At 35.3% G+C, this 23778-nt stretch overlaps 1 protein-coding gene across 50 annotated transcripts in view; it reads right to left on the bottom strand.

The window, feature by feature from the left end:
- Positions 1–23778, bottom strand: part of PTPRD (protein tyrosine phosphatase receptor type D) — a 1183457-nt gene that overhangs the window by 785154 nt on the left and 374525 nt on the right. For all 50 annotated transcript variants that reach the window (XM_048291456.1, XM_048291457.1, XM_048291455.1 and 47 more), the window contains one exon: positions 8237–8280. The gene's annotated coding sequence lies outside the window, so the exon portion shown is untranslated. The remainder of the gene's footprint in view (positions 1–8236; positions 8281–23778) is intronic.

Genomic DNA, 23778 nt, shown 5'->3' with positions numbered 1-23778 from the left:
GGAGATTTTCTAGAACAGAGCTATTATTAACAAGGGACAAAAAGGGAATAAGATAAAAACCAGGAAACTCCAGACCAATCGGTGAACAATTAGTTGTAAGGAAGGCTCGGAAATATTCTAAAAGGCTTGGAGAAACACCTGGAAAAACATGGTTTGATGTTTTTCATCAGGGTAGACCATGCTTAATTACACAGCATGCTTTGAAAATATTTCTGGTATTATGGATAAGAGAAATCCTCCAGATTTTGTAAAGTTACTCTTAAAATGCATCTGAAAAAGTTTCATGCACAAAATGAGCAGTTAACACAAATATTACTGCATGTAGGAAAATGAACAGGAAGAGTATATATTCTGCTGTATGTTACATACCACCATTCTCTTTGAATTCCCTTAGCAACGTAACATTATATAACACAGAAAATAAACTGTAGATTCTCTTCTACTCAGTCACTACTGTCCATTGTTGAATACCTCAAAGGAGAAGATAATATTCGAGGAGGAACTTTCGTTTTAAATTTGTGCCAGAAACGGGAGAACGCTCTGAAGTAAAAAAAAAATAAAAAATCCCACCAAATCTTCAATTTCATTAGCTATTTCTGCAAGGTATGAATGTTCACATTCCGTTACATTGTCTCTTATTTCTGTATTTTGTAGTGAGCTCCTAAGCACAAAAACTTTCTTCTGTATTTTTTTCTTCAAAATCTGCTATGTTTCTGTAGACTATAAAAGGACCAAACCAACATGGTAATAACCTCCATTTCATGTGTGCTTTTGTACTATGGAGGGTGTGCTGGTTTGGACAAATTTGGAAATATATCCTCTGAGAGAAGGCAGGTTACAACCAGCCCTCCACCACCAGGTTCAGGAAAAAAAAATTTCCTCGAAGGAAAGTGAAAGAAATAAAAACTTTTTATTTAACAAATACAAAGGAAAAGGATAATAATGCTAAATAATAATAAAACCTCTCGCTCTGCTGGAGAAACCTGGGAAAATTTCAGAGCCCTTCCATAGATCTCTCTCTCCCCCTCCTTGGAGCTGGGACGGGGTGGTGGGCCCACCTCCAGGGACAAGGCCTTGGTGGAAATTCCTCCTGATATATTCTGAGGTTGAAACCATCCAGCAGAGAAGAAGGGAAAAATTGAAATCCCAGGAAAACAAAGTTCAACTCTCTGGAGGAAAAGGAGCTAAAAAACTGGCCGAAAGCTGGCTGGAAAAAAAAAAAAAAGCCAGATGCTTCCTCCCTCTCCTGCTGCTGCTGTTAGAAGCAAGAGGAGTCTGTGTGTATATCTGTGTGTCCTTGAAACACTGCTTTGAAAGTTCTCTGGGTTTTTTTCCTCTCCTCCCCTCTCAGGCTCAGTTTAAAGGCACAGAAAAGGCAAAAAATTAATTTCTGGGCATAGAACAGCGATATGGGATACAACATCATAAAGTCATCCCAAGAGAGAGGGAAAGGCAGATGAGGGGTTGCCATGTTAAGGAAACTTCCCTGTCCAGCCATCCAGGAACTGCTCTGGCAGTCTCTCACACCACCTGAACTGGGATGATGCTCCTTCACAGCTACACCCCACACCTAGCACAGTCAGACCAGGTTTCTGCATAAACTCAACCCCAGGTTTCCCATAGCAGAGTCTCAGATATACAGATCCTTAAAATAATTTAATTATGGTGCAATAATAAAGTAGCAGTTTGAGCTGGCTGCCTCCTGGGAGGGACTCCAAGAAAATAAAACCCTGGACTTTTACACCCTCAGTCTGTGCAGTGAAGTTGTTGCTCTTCCATCTGAGTGTCCAGTTACTTCAGCCCCTGCCATGTCTCTGAGTGTCCAGTCACCTGGCTGGTGCCAGAATTCCCCTCACACCTTTTTGTGCAAAGGGTCAGCAGTTCACATCCTCTTGCCTGGGGCTCCCAGCCCCTAGGGCCAAACCTGCAGCTCACTCGGCAGTTTGCAAACAAAGCTACCTGCACCAAATTTGTTTTCCAGCAGCTCTAGACTGCTGACTTAAACTAGTCCTTAAAATTCTGTTTCATATAATGAGAAACCTAAATTAGGAGTTACCACTTTTCCAGATTCCTATAGGATCTAGAACACTAGCAGTTTATTCCCTAAATAAAGATGTTATTGTTTATGACAGAGAACATCTTGAAATAGTTACCTTACTTTTGGCCATAGTTCAGTATTTCTCTCCTTTTTACATTTTAAGATCTCCACCTTGTCCTTTATAATGGTAAAAAATCTAATATTTTAACAATATTTCAAGTTCTTTTGGGTAAGGTGGATATTAGCATAACCCTTTAAAATCCAGGAAAGTCATGATGCATGATTCTGCTTATGTAGTTAGAATTATAAACCCCGCTTCATACAAGTTGAATAGAAATTTAAAACAAAAAACAAAGCATTTCCTGAGAGGCAAAAAATGCATTTATATTAATAATTCACTATTTTTTAAAAATAAAATCAGTTTCTACCTGTAAATCAAAACAAGTTTTTGGTTTTCAGTTTGGAATTTTCACTTTCCCCTCATTCCTCTCAAAGCACAACTCCCTGAGAGGATAGCTCTTCTGTAGATGTCTTCATTTGCAGATGAAATAATTATAAAAATAACTCTTGTAAGTGTACCACAGAATTTCTTTTCCAACCATGCTTATAATCAATGAAAAAAGTGTTCTTAGGCCCCTAAGGAGGAACAGTTGGAAGCTGGACTAGCATATAGGAATCCACCAGGCACAGCATCATAGTGGGCTTCTGGTTGAGAAGAATTTAATTTGAAACTTTAGCAGTGTGGAAATTTGTGGGACTGAGCTGCAGGTCTATGGTTCAGCAGAAAACAGATAAAAGCCTTGCTAAAAGGACATGAGTTTCATTTACCAATGATTCCTAGAGTGAATGACAAATAAGCAAAAAGGTGGACACTTCTATTCAGCTGTCAGAGGGGACAAGTTCTGAGGAGATTCTTATCTACTCCAGGAAAATAAAAGTGGAACTCTCTGCTGACATCCTTTCCATTTAGTCCCCAGGAGACCTGTGGTAAACCAGAGAGGGTGGAAGGAAGATTCTTGTAAATCTTCCCATTCAGAAACTAAGAGAAAAGAGTGCTTATGAGTTCAAAAATAAATAACATATAATGCTGGTTCTCAAAATACTAGATATCTTCTGAGAGCCTGATTTCTGGTATTGACACTTTAAAGTTTTTTTTCCATTTTAATTTTGCATTATCCTTACCTTAAGGTGTACTATTGAATTTAAAATATTCTTTAAATACAAACAACATCTAAAGAATAACAACTTACATGTAGAGGGTCTAATGACCCTCTTTCTGAACACCATTTTGATTTAGTTCCTAAATTCCCAGTGTTTTTCCAAAATCTAGAATCTACAAAACAAAGATCTACATTTTTCACCTACGTGTGGGTCTTCAAAAAGAAACAATATCAGTTAAGTGTCTCTTCTTCATATTTTAATTTTCACTTTCAAAATGAAATCCTTAACTGATTTTTCTTGGTAAGATCAGGTCTTACTAAACAAAATACTTTGTGTGTTTGTGGCATAATATGGTCTCTGTGGGACTAGATATTGAAAAATAGAAATACTGGAAAATACCTGCCTTTTATTTATTCAGGGGGAAAAAAAAAGAAAAAAGAAAAAGAAAAAAAAACATGGCACAGCTCATGCTTTTAGTTCTTTCAGTGATTCAAACTACATTTATACCTCCTTGTCTTTTTTTCCCTCTTAAAAATTGCAATACTCTTTAGCTTTATTGGCATTTAACTCCCATAAGCAAATTCAAAGTAGGTATTAGAGTGACACAAATAAAAAAGGTTTTAATTTCCAAAACCTATTAAAAATCTGTCTCTAAAAAAAAAAACAGAAAAAATATTTGAAGTTCAAATGAAAGACAATATCTGAATGAAACTAATCCCCAGGAGAATCCATGGCACCTGCCAGACACTGTAAAGGTTTTATAAATGTTATCTTCTGCAAAGTCGACTGCAAACATCATAAGGCCTTTGGTAAATATGTATACCAGCCTTTTTGTTTGAGCAGAAATATTGAGCTTCCTGCCATTATGATTATAAAATAGAGAAGATTATTTCAGATTTTTTTTTTTTTTAAATATTTGATTAGTGGCCTCTCTCTTTTTCCTTAGGATCAAGTTTCAAATCACACACAGAGTAGAGTATTTGAAAACAGTCTTACTTAGTAATACAAGACTGGCAGAACAATCCATTTAGAAGTCATTCATGAGTAAACATATAGAAACTCTGTTGCTGGAAAAGAAAAAAAATTGTCTGTCTGATTCACAGTAACAGAATGAGAAGGAAAGATTCTGCACTACAGGAAAATAATACCATTTATATTGCATAGTGCAAAATGTTTGTCTCTTTGGCAGAGGCAAAGTACCACATTTTGTGTGTCTACAATTACCTACTGATAACTGTATAAAATTAATTTTATCTGATGATTATTTCAAGTATTTTGTTCCTAGTGTTTCCTTCTTTTTTAAAAGAATACCATAATAAGAAAAAAATCTAATAAAAATCTGCAAAACAGCACAGACCTTAAAATAATCATAGCTAGCTCTGTGAGATCTACTAAAATATATGCTCTGGTGCTTATGCAAGCATCATCATTAAGATAGAACTTCTACACTTACCTCATTTTCCCTTCTTGCTGTTGTTACCATACTACAGATTTGAAACACTACTGCTTGGACAAAAAACTATATTTTCGTACTTTTCTTTATAATACATTACTAATTATTTCTCTCTTACTTTGCTTTGAACATGGATACTCAGGTGCAGACCTTCAAATACCTGAGGGAAAGATTTTTATCCAGATAAAAGCATTTAAATTCTTCATTGGACCTCCTCATATCCAAACTTTAGAGAGACATTTCCATCAGTGTAAAATTTACAGCATTGGAGTTTTGGCCCTAACTAACATTAGGACTGTCAGAAAACATTTCAGTAAAAACATTCTGAACATTAAAAAAAGAAAGGTGTTGGGGGTACAGTAGCTGTAGACAGGACTTGCACTTGACTGCTGGCCTTGAGAACCAGACAATGCTGCCACATCCCTCTCCCAGACATGACACAGAAACCATCTGAGGGTAGCTCCTTTATTTTAAGTTTTCTTTAACATACAAGACCTTTCAAAAGTATCGATCTGAAAGTCACCTGCATTTTTATTATGTTTCTTTGGAACAGGCAGTGTGTCATAAAGACATGAATAAAACCAGTAATCTTCAAATGATTACCTACATTACAAATGATAATATATATATTTGTTTAAATTTATTTTTTCTTAGCTACATTACTGCATAATAATAATTGCATTAAGAGCTTTGACCTTTGCTTGCAAATAGAGAATGGAATTATTCTCTCTTGCAGCTGAACACTTCTGCTGGCAATTCAGAAGAAAAAAAACAGGTGAAGAGATTTCTTAATCCAACTTTTTAAAAATGTTTAATTGACTCTGGACAATGATTCAATTATATCAAAAGAATAATAATGTTGAGAGGGAGAATTTTCTGTCTATGTGCACAAATTACATTTCCAGGAATCTCTTAGTACTAATATTTTTAGAGATCTAGATTGATTTTATCATAAGAAAGACATTTGATCAGTATAATAAAGGGGTAAGATTTAGAACAGACCACCAATTAGAATTTGTTCAGTGTCTACACATTTATGAAAAATTTATTTTAAACAATAAACAAAATAATTTTATAAATGAAAATATTCATGTTTCCAGACACTATAATTTATACATTTTTCAAAGATACACATTATCTGCTAGTCAATTTTTAAGGGACTTTCATATTAGTCTGACTGGTTAAGAAATATTCAAAGTCTAATGCTAAACATTTGACATTTGACAGGACAGAAAAGAATCAGTTGAAAAATAAATTTCCCTCATTTTTATTTCTCCAGAAAAATATATGGCTTGGTTTTTAAAAGGAAGTTCATCATCCTGTTTTCTGATATTCTAAAGCTGTTTTTTTATAATTATCCTCAAAAATATTTAAGAATTTCTACATAATTAATTAAAAACATTTTTTAGTTTGTTAGTGTGCTTTGAATTTAAATGCAGTCCAGGATTAACCTGGTGAGCTACAATTGTGAAAAAATTATCATGCAACTCCTGTTAACGTAATGTTATTTTAATTCTGTAATCTCAATTTTGCCTGAACACGTTTATTCTAGTGACACTTCTGCTGGCATGAAGTAGTAATCTGCAAGTTAGTGAATCTATTTTCATCTGGTAATATCAGTAAACATGATGCTTAGGGAAATGGTTTAGTGGTGGACTTGGCAGTCTTAGGTTAATGGACTTGATGATCTTAAGAGACTTTTCCAACATAAATGTTTGTGTGATTCTATTCTATGATTCTGTCAACACAGCTGCAGTTTGTATCTGGAATGGGCAAAATATTTTACTGCATTTTGAATCAAAATATTGGTTTTAGGACATAACACTCACATCTTCCTATTCAATATCCCTTTTTCCTCCTAGTTTGCTAGGAGTATATTGCTAGTGTTGCTTGCAACCATATGAAGTAAACTGCATTCAGAGTCTTCTGTCTGAAAATATCTTAATTTAGGAAAATATCACTTCTCCATTTGACCTCTAAATGTGTTGCTCAGACTTTGTTTATGACTGTTTTCATTTTTGCAACATAATAACCGTAAGGTAAGAAAACGGCATTTTCCCTTCTTGCCTTGCTTCCTCCCATTAAAACCATTATTTCTGACCATCTAGTGATCTTGGTGTATTGTCAGGATACAACACTGAATACTAAAGAACAGCTCCAGAACAAAAAGGCATTTACTCATTGAGTCAGACACCAATATCTCAGTAGGCCTGAAAGCCACATAGCTACAATATTGAGGGGTATACGCCAAATGTCTCTTAGAGTGGCCTGAAAATGTGACTGAAAGTACAGTGTATTCTCACAAAACACACTAAAGGAATGAAAAAATGAAACTCATTAATTGACGTAATAAAGATTTATGTTCAAGCAGTGAGGTGATGAAAATTAATACCACTGTGCTGAATGGAATGGAACTGTGACAATTGAAATGAATTGAAGATATACCTCAAGTGATTCCAGTGGCCTTTGGAGATTGCTTTTAAATTTGGGGAAAGGAAAAATGAAACATTCTCCCAGGAGCCAGCACAGATGATCTTTTCTCAATATTGCTCATACCTTTGCCCCCTTGCATCTTTTTTTGTGTGTGCAGTCAAACAAGACTCATTTTCCTGTCTAGAGAACTTCTGTTTCTTTAGGGAATGGTATTAGTCTTTGTTCTAAAATCCAAGTCCTAAACTCACCAAAACAAAGGCAAAATCCCAAGTGTGCTTATCTTCTCTTTTATAACTGCAGGATCATAGTAACTTTACTTTTTCCAAACGGACTTTATAGTATCTTTAACATATAGAAATAAGGATTAGCAGCCAGCATTTTAATGTAGCATCATACCCCTTGGTAATCCATATTACTTACATTGCACTAATTTTGCTGTTGAACAACAGCATGATGGGTTCTTGACTTAAAAAAGACTTTGCTGTTAGTCATTCCCTCAGTATCAAGCATTTAACCAATACAGTTCATTTCTGCTCAAGTTATGCCATTTTGTCTCTGGCATTTGAACCTGCTGTTATTAGGATAAAGCAAAACTATACAAAACAAAACAATACAAAAATTGGACAGGAAAAATGTTTCCATTCTAAAGCTCACTAAGTATGCTATGCAAGAGAGAGACATGCAAGTTGTATATTAAGTCTATGTACTTTTTTTCACAAGTGCTTTTTCCAAGCACTACAAAGAAGACAGCTATTTCAGCCATAGATAAAGGAGAAACTCAGTGATTAATAGGTAGCCAAACACATACAATTTTTTTTCTTAAGAATAACTCATCTTCTTTCAGTTGTCTTCTCTACAGGAAAGTTATCTGAAGGAACAAAATAATCTGGGAGAGATCTCTGTCGCTGCTTAAATATTTGATAGTAATTTACTAAGTCTTAATGCTTAAGTTCAATGTACTCAATAAAAAGTTACCCCTGAAAAAAAGCTCCTGAGAAAGTTACTTACTTAAATCTGCACAAACAGTGCAGTGGGAGTGGTTTAGTATTTTAAAAAATAATGTGTGACAGATTTCTTTCACTGAAACTCCATATACAGTAACCACTTGTTATAATGAAAATATACCAAGGACAAAGAATTTTTTCACTTACTCTTCTCCAAGGCACATCCTGTTGTTTTGTCTCAGGATAGAGATCTAAAAAAGATTAAGAAAAAAAGACTTGATATTACTGGTGGTAACAGTCATTGTTAAATACCATGGTTTTCTTAATACACATATTTTTGTTTGGTGATAGGAATAGTCAGAAAGAATCATGATTTTGCCTCATACATGCCTTAAAGGAACAATTAGCAACTGAAAATACAGAACTCCTATGAAAAAGTAGAACTCCTGCAGTGCTATTTTTCTTCTTATTAAATATGTTTCTGAATTTTCCTTCAGGTCTCATTACCATAGAACCATAGATTAGTTTGGGTTGGAAGTCAACTTAAACATCTTCTAGCTCCAACTCCCCCACCATGGGCAGGGACACCTTCTACCAGACCAGGTTTCCTAGAGTCCTAAGCAACTTGGCCTTGAACTCTTTGAGGGATGGGGCAGCCACAACTCCTCTCGGCAAACTGTTCCAGTGCCTCACCACTCTTACTGCAAAGAATTTCATTTTAGATCATATCAGAGTGCATTTTTAATTGCAATTTTCATAATTGAATGTTTAAATTATCTCATAAGTGAAATCTAAAATTATGCAGAATTCAATATTTGTACTATGATTAGCCATTTCCAAATATATACCTTTGTAGTTCTTGAAACATATTTTCAGGCTTGAATCAGTTTGGAGATTTTAATGACATTTAAAGATTAGCTCAAGTAAAAACTCTAAAATGCAAAACACTTAAATTCACTGTTTTCAAGCCTGCATAAAACATTCTACTAAATATTATAAATTGTTTAAGGGTTTGGGGTTTTTTTATTATCTGTTTTTGGTAAAGTGGGACTCAGGGAAGAGTAATTAGATAATAATAATCTGGGTAGGTTATGAACTTTAACTTTAGTGTTCCTCCATCTGAGTCCTTGATATTGTTGCAACAAAATATTAATCTGTAGAATTTTGATATGCCATTGCATAATTTTGAAATATTCATAATAAGGGATGAAAGCTTAATCAGATTGATTTGAGAACTGACATTTTGTTCACAAGAGATTTGACTACATGTAATACCTACACTAACATTTCTAATGTGCAAATCTTAAGATATTAGAGGGAAATGTTCAAAAGCCCTATTCCTCATTTTTTCCCACACATTCTTCTGTCAGTATGTACCCCTAGTATATGCACCCCTAGTAATAAAAGTATATAGGCAATGTTCCACGTAAGTATTCAAAACACTCCTGTTCAGAAAAACTTATGGTGGTTACAAGTGTGAAGGGCTGTAAGGTTTAAGAATAACAACAGATATAATTAGAAGGCTGAAATTTACCATATCCTGGTTTTAGCCCTGCAATAATTAGAAGTGATGAATCTTAACTGTCCAAACAGGAGGAGATTGAGCGCTTCCAGGAAGAACATACTAGTTCATGGAGACAGAGGAAGAAACTATTCTTAAGCAATTTGACTGTATAAATAAAGAATACTTGAAACTGATCTGGGATCAAAACTTTTAAAATATAATTTTGAGAATATGGATACCTGAGCAGAAATCAGATAAACATAAAAATTACACGATTTATATCAGAAATGGCATATAGTGAGTTCCTTACATGACTGACTATACAGCATATTACTGCTCTATACATGTAGTTCCCCTGCCAAAAAAAAGTCGAAACAAAACAACAAAAGCATGCAAGAAAGCAAACAAGCCAAAGAAAAAATGACCAGATCTAAGCATCTGAGTGCACAAAATTATTTTAGCTTCTGTTCACTTTAGTTAGGCTTTGAATTTGCTTGTTTCAGAAGCTGAATTACACCCTGGTGCGTTATTCACACTTTTAAACTTTGCAAGGTTAATGTAATTAGCAGTGACCTTAATGTAAATTATTAATTTACTCCTTTTGAAACTAATGGAATAATCTAACCACTGTAAATGCCTTCCACAGCTCACCTTTAAGAGCAGTGACTGATCTCATCACTCATCAGATTTGTTGAAATGTTTTAAGCAGGGTTTAGTGATAATATCTTTATGGAGGACATGAGAAGGAGTGCATCATATTCTGGAAGAATTCTTTAATTTTCTTTAGAGGGAGAGCATCTCTTTTAAGTGAAAGGAAAGGTTACTGAATTCTTTAGATTCAGAAACGCATTTCTTTTAAGTTAAACATCAGTGAAAAAAGTAGGTCTATTTGAAAGTGTGCAATTCATAACATCTTTAAAAACCCACACATATGTAACCAGCAAGAGTTTCCTTCACATGGCAAATTCATAACTTCAGGATGTCTTTCTCAGGCTAATAAATATGCAACAACACCAAATAATTATTCTTAATAGAGTCAAACCAGTCACATCCTGTTATGGCACATCACCAAGGTGAAGTCTGTTTTGCTACTAAGTAATATTTTCCTTGTGAAATAGGTACTCCCCTCTGCCACCCTTCTTAATTCACTCCTCAAAACACCAATTTTTCTCTTGTGTTCCTTTATCACTTAAAATCAGTGGTACTGGGCAACAGATAACTTAGTCATTGGCTTCTGGTAAGAGTTCAACCTTCTACCCCACAAGTGTCAGTTTCCCTAGAACTGAAGCTGATTTATGTTTTACTTGAAAGACTAATGCTCACAAAAACACAAAAAATAAAGAGTTAGAGTTAAGACTGACAGGAACTGTAAAAAAAAAAAAGCTATGCACTGAATCTAAAGAGACATCAAAGATGTGTTTTGAGCTTTTATTGATCAGTTAAGAGCACAAATAGGTTTCTCAGACAGTGATATTTGGCCACTGTGAATTAATGCCTTCTTACCTTATTTACATTAGTATCAATCAAAACCAAGGTCACTGAAGTTTATATGTTACAATGATAAACTCTGAATGAAGACTATGTTGGGGTGTCCACCTTCTTAATACCTCAACAGAAGAGAATTTTACTACTGACTTCACCTGATAAAGCATTAGACTGTAAATGAGCTACTTTATTCTCCTTCTCTTTTCATGTTGTCTAAAACAAAAAAAAAAACCAGAAGGGCATAGTAGTTTTGTTCTTTAAAGAACTGTCAGTATTTTGGTTGATCAGTATTTTTGGTAAGAAAAATATTTTCATTGAATAGCACATTTTTTGTCCACTGAATTCCAAGGCTCGCTGCTTTCTCACTGTATGTCCATGATGTATTTCACATAGAAAAGGAAAAAAAAAACCTCTTGTGGACAGTATTTTGCCGCACTTGAGAAATTATTGCTAGATTTGTTTTATGTATTTTCTTGATTTTGTTACTAAAAATGCCTAAGCTGTAAGACTTGTGAAAGGCATTTCAGTATGTTGAAGATAGGTGTAGATTTGCCAAAACTCTTAGTCATCTAAATCTCATCAATGCATTTACTAAAAGGACCTGTAGGATAGCTGTTCAGGTGTTTTTCCAATGCTTATTCCTTCAAAAGTTCAGTCTGCAAGTCTTATCTCAGAGTTCAAAATTTAACAGGTGATGGAATGCCTAGACAGATGCTAATGACATCAACAGCTATTCTGAGATTATTATGGAGGCATCTTGATCAATAGCATTTGATTGTTTTGGGACCAGGACTGATGGGAGACTTAGGGTATCTGATATTGCAAGTATGATGATGTATGTGTGAATATTACTTCTATGGATATAAAACCACTGTGTAAAAATTAACTTTATTTATGGAATGGTATTTTTTATTAAAGTTGCAGCTGGAGGCCTTTAATCTGGCTCTGACTGTTGTGCCAACTCTAAAGTGTTACTCAATAGTATGAAATATTTACTATTTGAGACAAACAGACATAAAATGGAAAGAAAAAAAACCTATCAAAATTAAACCTCTCTTGAAAACACACTCAATTACTGTCAAAAGACTTGAAGTATTTAATCTTTAATATATGAATATTTGCTTTATATTGGTTTATTGGGAATTTCAAGCTAAGAAATATGTGGTAGTTAATTTTGTTGATTTCCTTCAAGAATCTTCTCTGCAAAGGCCAGCTAACGAGGGAATACCTAATTGCTTGCAGCAGCTTGTCAATTATAGGTAAATAGACACATTGGAAAAGCAAGAGGGTTCAGAATGGGGAAAGTAAACTGTACAGTTATTTTGTAATAAGGTCCTGCTATAAGGGAAAAAGTAAGTGGTATCAACAGATAAAATGTACAGCTTATAAACACCTACATAGTGGAAATAAATAGAAAAGCATTCTCCAAGACATGGGTCCATAAACACATTAGTAATTCACAACAGAGATAAAAAAGAGGAAAATAAATTCAAAATGCAGTCTTGGGACAGCATCCAGATATTTTCATTGTATCACAGCTAATTTCAGATCTGTGTGAGTGACTTTTCCTATATAACTTAGGACAAAGAAGAACAGAATTTTAGTTCCTGAATATTGGCTAGCTGTATATAGAATTAGGACTGAAATGAATCACTAACAGTCACAGCAAATTAATCTCCAAAATCCTATTCATGTGTTACTGCTACCTAAATGATAATTTTAAAATATTAATCTTTGCAAGCACAGAAGCAGCACACTCTCTCTCTTCCTGCTCAACTACCTATTATATAACACAAATATTTAACATTCAATCAAAATAACAGAATAAGAAACCTGGATAAAATGCTACCTGTTCTAAAAGATGAAACCGATGGGAAGTTTCAGGAATACCCTGGCTTAAGTGTATATGCACAAAAACATATCCATGAACTCCATTTATATAAGATTTGTATGACTGTTAGTATAAAATAAACAAGCAACATAAGTTGCATTCAGTATCTTTGTTGTCTAAGAGTCTTAACCTTAACTCCAAGGAGTCCTTTAATTCCTTGGCTTCTACCTCAGCAAGACAAAAATTTTTACATTGTTTTCAGGCCCATAGACAGTTATAAACATTTTTATTCAACAGCTTCACTTGTAGAAATTTCTAGTAATTTAGTCATGTTTTGTTTTTTCAGCGTAAGTTTGGACATGTGTTCCTCCAATGCGATAGTACAGAGGTGAGTAAGTCCCTTGGAGCATAGAGTTTGGGCCCAAATGACTGAGGATATGTACTTTTGTTTAAGTTTGTGAAGAGTTCTTTAACCATAAGGAAGCAGAAAATTTAAGCAACAGTGAATCTGCATGCTTATGCTATACATGACTCCCATTCTGCTCTTATACATGTGATACAGAATTAGTCTTAATCATTGTACTGATAATGACCTAATAAAAGCAATAACTCTTCCCTGTTTACATATCACATCACACTTTGTAAAAATGCATCTTAACATTATTCTTTTAAAATCACGGCAGGACTCTTTTACTGCTGAAAATAGTAGTTATAATAATGTCTTAATTAGCTAATGTCTTACTTAGCTAAATAGCACTAACAGATATCAATTCAATCTAGTACATTCCAATCAGATCCATCACTATCTCAAACCCTTTGACCCTCACTTTGGGTGCCAAAAAAGAACTGTCATGGTTTAACCCTAATCAACTGCTAAGCCCCACACAGCCACTTGCTCATTCCCCCACCAATAGGATCATGGAGAGGATCAGAAGCGTAAAAGGTAGTTAAGCAGGGAAAGGAAATGCTGCGCACACGAGCAAATCAAACCCAGGAATTAATTTACTGCTACCTATGGGCAGGCAGGTGCTCAGTCATCTCCAGGGGAACAGAGTCCATCATGTGTAGTGGTTACTTGGAAAGACAAATAGCGTCATTCCAAATGTCCCACTCTCCCTCCTTCTTCCCTGCACTTTATATAGTGACATGATGCCACATGGTCTGGAATATCCCTTTGGTCAATGGGGGTCACCTGTCCCAGCTGTGTCTCCTCCCAACCTGTCAAGTACCCCCGGTCTCCTCTCCAGTGTGGCAGTACAAGAAGCAGAAAATATCTTGACTCTGTGCAAGTCCTGCTCAGCAAACAATAAAAACATCTTTATGTTATCAACCCTGTGCTCATCACAGTTCAAAACCAGCCCAATTGTAGCTGCAATTGTACCATATTATCAGACTACAACCTTGACATCAACATATCACATCACTATATTATTGCATGGATGGAAAGATAATATTAGTCTTTGATTTCTGCTTAATTTTTACCAGAGAATATGTTTTCTGTGCAAGACACGTAACATAGAAGAATCTAGGAGGAATATTTCTGCAGATATCTTACCAATATTTATGCATCTGCTTTATAATTTTTTCTCTCTATTACACTTATTTTATGCTTTTCCTTATGTAAACCTTCTGTGTAGTCTCAAAAACATATCTGCAGCATGCTCAGACAGCACTGTTCATCCAATAAACAAATTCAAGCTATGTGATTTGTCCTCTGACTTTCGCCATGGTAAACTCATTTCTAACTTCTGCTACAGTAACTCAGCCACTTTCCCAGCATCACTCATCACTTCAGAGCTTTTAAATGCCTCTATTTTTAAGTCTGGATCTCAGATCATAATATCTCCAAGAGCTGCACTACTAACTTCTAGCATAGGACTAGGAGCAATATCTCCATCATTATCAGCTTGTCTATATCACTTTTAGATTTTTGTGAAAGCTGTCCCAAATAAATAGTTAATCCTGCCTAAGGAAGGTTGCTAATTAGTGCTAAAATTGTGGAGGGCTGGGAGCTCTTGGCATGGGAGCCCTCTGCACTCCCTTGGAGAAGAGGCCTGACGGCAAGACGACCTTCCCCAGAGATAAGCAGCCCTCCTCTGGGTCATGGCGAGAAAGTGAACCACCCCCAGCATGCCTTGTTTCTATATGGTATCACCCAGTACCTAGCTGGCTAGTTGGTTCCTACCCCCTGCCTTTCCCATACAAGCCCCTGTTTCTGCCCCTTGGTAGAGAGATTTTGTCCCTGGCCTTCCCTTCACAGAGGTTGCTGGTCAATAAAAGCCACCTCTGTGGAACTGCTATACAAGGCTCCTGTCTCTCTATTCCCAAGTTCACCTTGGGTGATTTCACAAAGAGCTGAATCACAAGAGCTGGAATCACTTGTAGCTGAGAAATCACTACACTTGCTGAAATCACTTGTTGCCCAGGGAAGCCGGCCACCGCTCCTGGAAGAGCTGTTCCTTGCAGGACACTCTTTCTAGGAAGGTCATGGCACACTGGGTTGTCCCCCCTCAGCTCTCCTGTTAAGCAACATAAAATTACAAAAAAATCCAAACCAAGCCAAGCAAACCAAACCAAACCAACCAACCAAACAACAAAAGGAATGTGTAAACACTCCAATCTTCCTTTCAGTTTTACCATTTTCTGTATATGTAGAAGATATGCCATGCACAAATAGAGATACTTCATCTAAATCAAACATTCATGCTAGGCATGTCCTTGTAGGCATGACTTTTTTCTGTCAAAAAAAATCCCCATCACTGAAAGCCTCACTTTCATCCTTGTCTCCTCTGCTCCTTCTTTCCAGTCATAACCAGTTAACTGTTATGTCTTTCTCCAGTCTTTCAAATTTAGTAAAACAACTATGTAACTATGCAATATCTTCATCACCAAAAGCATGGCCCTGTTCTATAATTGCATTTTTTTTGACTTATGTGCATTTACTGGTTTCCCTGAGTAACTTGACAAGGATTATTTCATCAGGTAGTTTGGACTCTAACTCTCCTGGCAATGTACAGAACATTAAAAAGCTTTTCCTGCTGCACAGTTATCTTTACTGCTTCTAGTTTCAGCATTATTTCCTTCTGAGGAAGTATCTCAGAAGCCACAGACTCAGTCCTCTAAAGGAAATGGAATTTTCTTCACCGTATCTTGGCTGCAAATGCTTTCCTTCCTGCAGAATTGTAGATTGAAGCATGATAATTTTCCAGGGATTCTTTTTCTCAACCTGAATCTTGAGACATTGCTAATATCAGTGGGATAGGAAGTTGGTTTTGTTTGACACAGTATATACAAAAGAAAGAGAGGAACTCCTTAAAGAAGATTATACAAAGTTATTTCTTTATTATAAGGAATTAAAAAAAATCTGTTAAGAAAATTTTTTACTTGAAGGAATATACAGTAAAGAGCTGACTAAAAAGCTTGCTTCAACAAACATATAAGTGGTAATATGAGTAAATGACAAAGGGACAAAAACGCTTTCAAAATATGCCACACACAGCATAGTAGCCTCTTGTTGCAAGGAGAGGATAACCTTCTGTCCAATGCTTGCTTTTCATGCTATATCATTTTGTAAAACTACTTTTTAATAGATGTGTTTCTGAGCCAGCTGACTTTGAGTTCATGACTTATGAACTTTTCATGACTTATGAACTCAAAGTTCTCAAGAACTCAAGTCAAGAACTTGAGGTCTTGAATCAAGAACTCTCTTTACAAGACCCAAAAGGATGGCAGTGCCTTTTGTTGTTGTTTTCTTGCTGTCGTTAAATTCTGTCAAAATAGAACAGTTTGCATAGGAAAGAATGAGCAGAACCTCAGGCTGCAATAGTCAACATCTTCTTTTTCTCTCCCACTGAAAACAAACCAGATGTGCTTACAAGTTTCGCCAGACGATGTAGGGAATTAGGACAGTTTATTGTATCAGGAATGAATATTCTCTACCTAGATATAGCTGGAGTGGGATGGAAGTGCAATCAGCATTGCTAGCTATTAGTATAAAAAAAATTACTTGGAGAAATGTCTCAGAAATTTTTGGGAGAAAAGTCAAAGCAAAGAATCAAAGAATAACATTAAAACGTTAGAGAAAATCCAGTGTAAAACCACATTTTTTCTTATCATTACTTATAGTCCAGTTACAGGCAGTTTCTTAGTGTGGTGTTGGTGAATTTCACTGCTTAGCTCTCCACCGAAATGTACAGAGCACCTAAAAGAAGTATTCCTATATTCTAGAGTTAGATTTCAACATTCAAAATTCAAATTCACTTGCTGAAAACTGGTGCAACACAAGCGTGTTAAGAGCCATGTGATAAAACACTGAGGTAGTCCCCAGTCTGTGCTAGGACCCAGCATCCAAATTTTACATGGTTCAAGGCTTTTAACTGAAATTAGCTCTCATCTGGAACTCAGTATTTAATGTTCACTAACAATTGTATTATATTGTGTGCACTTCTGAAGCAGATCTATCACTTCAGTTTCACCCAGAAGGCATCTTTTTTTGTAGTCCTAGGACACAAAGTGAACTGAACCCTGGTCAGTGGAAAAAGAAGATTCACTACAAAAGCCTGGTCCAAACTCTAATGCCAATGTGAACATGGTGTTTCTAAAACAGAGTTTTACTGTAACCCACTTTAATTGTAAATCTTAAAACAAACAAAGACAACTTTACATTTGTGGATGATGCAAATAAAAATGAAAGACAGTAGAGGAGATATTGATTTCAAGATCTAGTTGTTTGAGCAAATAATATGTCTAGAATGCTACTATTTCTGAAATGCTCAGTTGTATGCACTTTTAAAATCTGCATATGAAGCAAGCTGTAAAACTATCTGTGACGTTTGTGATGTCAACAGATGATGTGATATATCAAATGTTTAATACAGCAAACCCTCAACAACAGGTGGATTTTTAGAAAGACTTACATGATTTTTTTAGCAAGATAATAAGATATTAGCTATGATTTTTCTTTAAATTATGTTAAAAGTAAATACATTAAAATCTCTTAGTTTTAGTCAGCCACCTATCAGTACGTTTCTCCAGTTTGGTGGATTCATTTCTCTTTTTTAATTTTTAGCTCTAAAGGAATTATAGGATGCTAAAGACAAAAACTATTTAAACTGTTATAAACTTGTAGACATGCAACTCAATTTCTTGGAGAAGTTTGAGATATACACAATTTCTGAGCTTAATCACTTATCTGGCCAGGTCTACCTTAGATCTTAGTAATCCATTTATAATAAAATCAGAAAATATTTATATGCTGTACAGCACCAACCACTGTAGCTAAATTAAAGTCTCTCTAGCAAGGAATTAAATAGTTGTGTATTTTTTTTTTCCTTTTCAGATCATGAAACAGATAAAATCTTATGTGATACAGCAAAATATATACCTAGAGGAACAGTAGTTCCTGTCCTATGTAATGCAAGTACTCTTGCATATAAAATTTGTTTCATAATATGTTCCATAAGGTTGATATCTTCTTTATTTTTACTAATCAGTTCACCTTTCAACAAGTCTTGTTAGATCACTGAATCATGACAAATGATTCTTTACATATTAGGACACTCAGTTCACACTGATGAACTAACAAATTAAAATTTAATATAAAATGATGACCCTGAGAATACAAGTGACAGTCCTTTTGATGTCAGGAAAGAATTCATCATTAGGCCAAGATTTGCCCTTTAATTAAAATATTATCACACTGATCATGCTGAATGAAATGCAGTTTTGAGGAATTCAGTGAAATAACACTAAAATGACAGAAGCTATCACATATTTTTTTGTCCTGAAGCAGCCATATTTCATTACACATAACTGAATGTTAGGAAGCAATCTAGTGTGTTTTGCCATCCTTGTCTCAGGATAAGGTAATTATTAGTCTGAGAGTTTCTCTCTTTCTCTCCCCCCCGCCTTTTTTTTAACTGTGCTTACCCAAGAGGAAAATGAACCACGGTACTTATCAGCACAATGCATACATCAATGATACTGAAGGCAACTTTCCATGGCTGAAGCCATAGGTTAGCTGCAAATCCATTAGTAATTAAAAAGAAAAAAATAAAATAAAAATAAATATCTGTGAATCTAGGCTATAGCTGAGTGATAAGTGCAGAAAAGTCACAAAACTTGACAATGTAATTTGCATTAGTATTGGATCAAAAAGGCTGTTAAAAGACCAAGCAACAGAGGTGAAAAAATTATCCAAAAGGGGACTGAAAACAAACTTCTTCAAAGAATATTGATAATAATGTCATAAATCCTTCAGTCATGTAGTTATTTGCACTCGGTCTAGAAAAAATAAATTTAACTATCAGGACTTGTTTTTTCTGCACAAAAGGATTGTAAATACCAGAAGATTATAAAAATAATACAATAATTAAAAGACCCTTAAGATCTCAAGCATAATGACCTTTGACTAAGGAGAGACTAATATTTGAGATTATTGAAGGTGACACATTAATTAAAAAAAAAATATTTTGTTTTTGGATTTATTTTAGTTTTATTAACTCTGTTTTAATTTCAAGTCATGCAAATTAGATTTTAGCAATTGTCACTTCAATTTTGTATCTTTCACAGATATCTCCATATGATAAAGGTTATTTTATTTGCATTAGTTATCAATACTCTATAATCTCTTCAAAGTTTCATGAAATTTCATAAAAGAACTACATCTACAACCACTGCAAAATTTTTTTATATATTACACATAAAAAAAATTCATTATAAATATGAAAAACCTCTTTTTCTGGTCAAAAGAAAGTTGCAGAATGAAGAGGTATCATTCTACATGCAGCTATTCTTGAAAATAAAAATATTCCTTTACCTAGCAATCATATTTCCAGACAGCCAGACGTTGTTTATATTATCCATTATTTGTTAATTAAAATTAAAGCATGTTTGTGGTCTGTATCTTTTATCAAGTTTTCATTTTATCAGAAAAATAACCTTCAATTATTGCATCCAAGGGTTAATATGACGGGTATAACTGAGAGTCACACGTTGGGTATTTTCCTGACTTCACAGAAGGATCAGTAATTCTTTATAATCCTGCAAGATGAAAAACTCTTTTTTACATAAATGTAACCCAGGTAAAAGCAAGATTTCACAAAATAATTTTGTTCCTGTTAACTTATCCATGCTCACAATTTAAACTGCTTACTAGGAAATACAGTAAATTTGAGGTTTAATGCACAACATATTCTTGTAATTAATTGCATTATTTATTAGTCACGTGAAATATGTTACCTAAAACCTATCTATCCAAACTACAGAATGATAAGGTTTCATAAACAGAATTAAAAATCCACCATTGATATCATAAAAGGGAGGTATTCAATCTCGTCTTAAATTTAATTATGGAAACAGAAAAATTATAGGGTTCAGTAACAGTAACTGTTACTACCAGAAGAAAATTAAAGATTTTTAAACAGAATAGACATTAGAGAAATTCATATGTTTCTATAGCATCTTGTTTTTGCCTGAATGGGTGAGAGAATTTGGTTCCTATGACTGCTTTAAAAATGTAATGAATATAAGTATTTGGATGTCAAAATCTTGCATGTGGACAATTTCAATTTAGATACTAGCTTTGCTGTTGTTTTAAGGTTTTTTTCTAATTGTGAAAATGTCTTTACCTCTCCCACACATTTCCAAATATATATATTAATATTTAGGTAGGGTTTGCTGTACCTTTTTTTAATGAAATGTGCTGCTTGTGTGTAATTGTATTCTTGGCTGCTTTAAATGTGAAAAATGCAACCCCAAATACTGATTATCTGGACCAGCTTCACTCTTTGTGATATAACTGCTTCTCATGTTAAGTTTTTCCAATGTTTTGACATTCCAGTGATGTTTGCATGAAGGACAATTTAGGAGAGATTACACACACAACAGAATACACCATTTTAGATGCACTCACTGCTGAGCACAAACCCACAGCTTTTGTCTGTCTGTGTCCGTGTGCATTTTCTGTATGTCTGTATGGCACATTTTTTCCCAGCTTTAAGCACGCAGCTGCAACTTGATTCTTTACTTGCTGCAAAAGATGGCTTGAAGACTTTTGTATAAGTGACTTGGTCACTTCTTTCCACTAACTCATAGCTCTTGAGCTTAACATGGATACCTAAATTAAGATTAAAATAGATTCATAGCTAGAGTACAACTGATGGTCTGACTATATAACTGAGGATGAGTGTAGGAATGACATCTGGGTGTTTCTGCTATAGTTATAATGCCATTGACCAATTTAGGATGGAAAGAATCTCTGGAGGTCACCTAGGCTAACAATCTCTATGTGTGGTCCGCCAGTAGTAGCTAATGTTGTTGGCCCAATAAAGCAGAGCAAGGTGGTATATGAACAGTACAGGGCCAGAAGAACATTAAAACTGGTACTTTACATTAAATATTTTATTGGTTTGGTTTTTAGGTGTGGTGTATTTTTTTGTTTGTTTGTTTGTTTTTTGTTTGTTTGTTGTTTTGGGTCTTTTTGTTTGGTTTGATTGCGGGGTTTTTTTGTGTTTGCTTGTTTGTTTTGTGGGGTTTTTTGTTTTGTTTTGTTTTGTTTTTTACAGGGATGGAATTAACTCTAGTATTTTTAATATGTAAACATTGTTTTCTTTTGAAAATATTTATCACATGTTAATCAGAATCTTACAGAACCATTTCACTCATTTAAAAATGGTGAAGAAGAGCCAGGCCTATCTCTAGTCTTCACATACGCCAGTATAATTCAAGTTCCACCTAAAAATGCAATTTGTATCTAGTCTGACCATAAGCCTTGCTATGTCCATGTGTTTCTTTGCTTCTTCATTTTCAATACATCTTTTTCTGTGGAAATGCATTCTTATTCTGTGATTTTGCTCAAGCAATACAGAAGCTACAGAATTCTGACTGCCAGGAGAACTGCCCAGAAGACCCACTTCCAACTAGTTGCTGATGTGCCTAAACCATGAGGAGGTTTGCAGAGAGTCTGCAGAGACGAAACAGCTGCTGAACCTTGCATAAGGGAAAGAGTACAGTGGAGAAATAGGATCAGTAGGACAAGATCAAAGTAGAACTAAAAAGAAAAGAATATACTCTTTGGAACTCAGAAAGAACAAACACCAGGGTCAAGGCTGGCTTTCTAAGAATGGAAAGAATGCCAGTGTTTTGGGGGGTAAGAGGTGTCTGTTGCTATTTCTGCCATGCCTGCATTCGTAAGACAACATCTGGTTTAGGACTTCTGTGAATATATGATCCTGCAGTCTACTGTGTTCCCCAGAAAGAGGTGGAGCTGCAAATGAGAACCTCTACTTATAAATGAAGAAAAGACAGTCTTGCTCTTGTTAGAGAAGGCAGATGATTACTTCGTTGGGTAGAGCAGGTTTTCTAGAAACATAATTCCAAAGCATGGATATTTTTCAGTCTTTCCTTTTTTGTATTGGGATGAAATTTAATCATGACACCTACACTTGTAAGGTGTTTTTCCTAGGGTCCAAGCAAAGTAGTTAGTGTTGTTTTTTGATCTTCTCTCAGTGCTGGCTACTATTTGCTTTTTAAACCTTGAAACAATTGTCATTTACTTGGTCTATACCCTAAACTTATTTTCCTTCTGGAAGAATAATCTTTCTGTCTCATCTTCGTAGATGACTTCACAGCAGCTAAAAGTTCTCAATGAACAACAACATTTTGCCCTAAGCTAATACAATTTGGACCAGATGCAAACATATAGACTTCTGAGAGGAGTATCGTTAGGATGAGGCTGAAACACCGCCCAGTAATGACAGGCTGAGAGAGTTGGGGCCATTCAGACTGTTTAAAAGAAGGCTCTGGGTAGACCTTCTAGAAGCCTGGATTTAGGAGCCCTTTATTTAGGGAGTGTAGTGACAGGATAAGGGGTAATGGAAGCTGGAAGAGGAGAAATTTGGATAGATATTGAGAAGTAATTCATTACAGTGACAGTAGTGGGACAGTGAAACAGTTTGCCAAGAGAAGTTGTGATTGTCTCATCCCTGAAGTGTTCAAGGCCAGATTGGATGCCAGCTTTGAAGTGAAAGGTTTATCTGCCCATGGCAGTGGGACTGGGAAGTAGATGATCTTGAATAAAGCTTCAAATCCAAACCAAAGATGACTCTATGATCTTAAGATTCTATGATTCTCTGATTGTTGTGGCTTAACCCTGGCTGGCAACTAAGTATCACAGAGTTGTTCTTACTCACCCTAGAGGGAGAATGAGTTGAAAGGGTGAAAGTGGGAAAATTCACGAGTTGAGATGAACACAGCTTAATAAATAAAGCAAAGGTACACCTGCAAGCAAAGCAAAACAAGGAATTCATTCCCTACTTCCTATCACCAGGCAAGTGTTCAGCCATCTCCAGGAAAGCAGGGCTAAATCATGAATAACATTTACTTGAGAGTATCATAACTCAGAATGTTCCCCACTTCCTTCTTCCTCTTCCTCTTCCTCTTCCTCTTCCTCTTCCTCTTCTTCTGCTTCTTCTGCTTCTGCTTCTGCTTCTTCTCACAGCTTTTATTGCTAAGTGTGATGTGATATGGTATGGAATATCCTTGTAGTCAGGGTCAGTTGTCTCAGCTGTATCACTTCCAACTAATTTGTGAATCCCCGGCCTCCTCACTGATGGTATAGTGTGAGAAGCAGAAAGCGCCTTGAGACTGTGTAAATGCTGCTCAGCAATAACTACAGCATTCCAGTGGTTATTAACACTGTTTTCATCACAAATCCAAAATATACAAGATAGTATGAAGAAATTTACCTCTATTCCAGGCAAAGCCAGCCAGTACACCTGATATCTCTTTTACAGCATCTCTGGTTTCTGAAGCTCTATCTGTTTATACAGATTTGATAATGTTGCCTATCTAGATCACTGACTCCACAGGTTCTGTTTCTGTTTTGTCCAGGAATGGTCAAAAACCAAAGCAGGATGCCCACTCTGCAAG

Source organism: Corvus hawaiiensis, chromosome Z (genome assembly GCF_020740725.1).
Source record: "Corvus hawaiiensis isolate bCorHaw1 chromosome Z, bCorHaw1.pri.cur, whole genome shotgun sequence".
Lineage (NCBI taxonomy): Eukaryota > Metazoa > Chordata > Aves > Passeriformes > Corvidae > Corvus > Corvus hawaiiensis.
The sequence above is the reverse complement of the archived record's forward strand: the minus strand, read 5'-3'. Positions and strand labels throughout refer to the sequence as shown.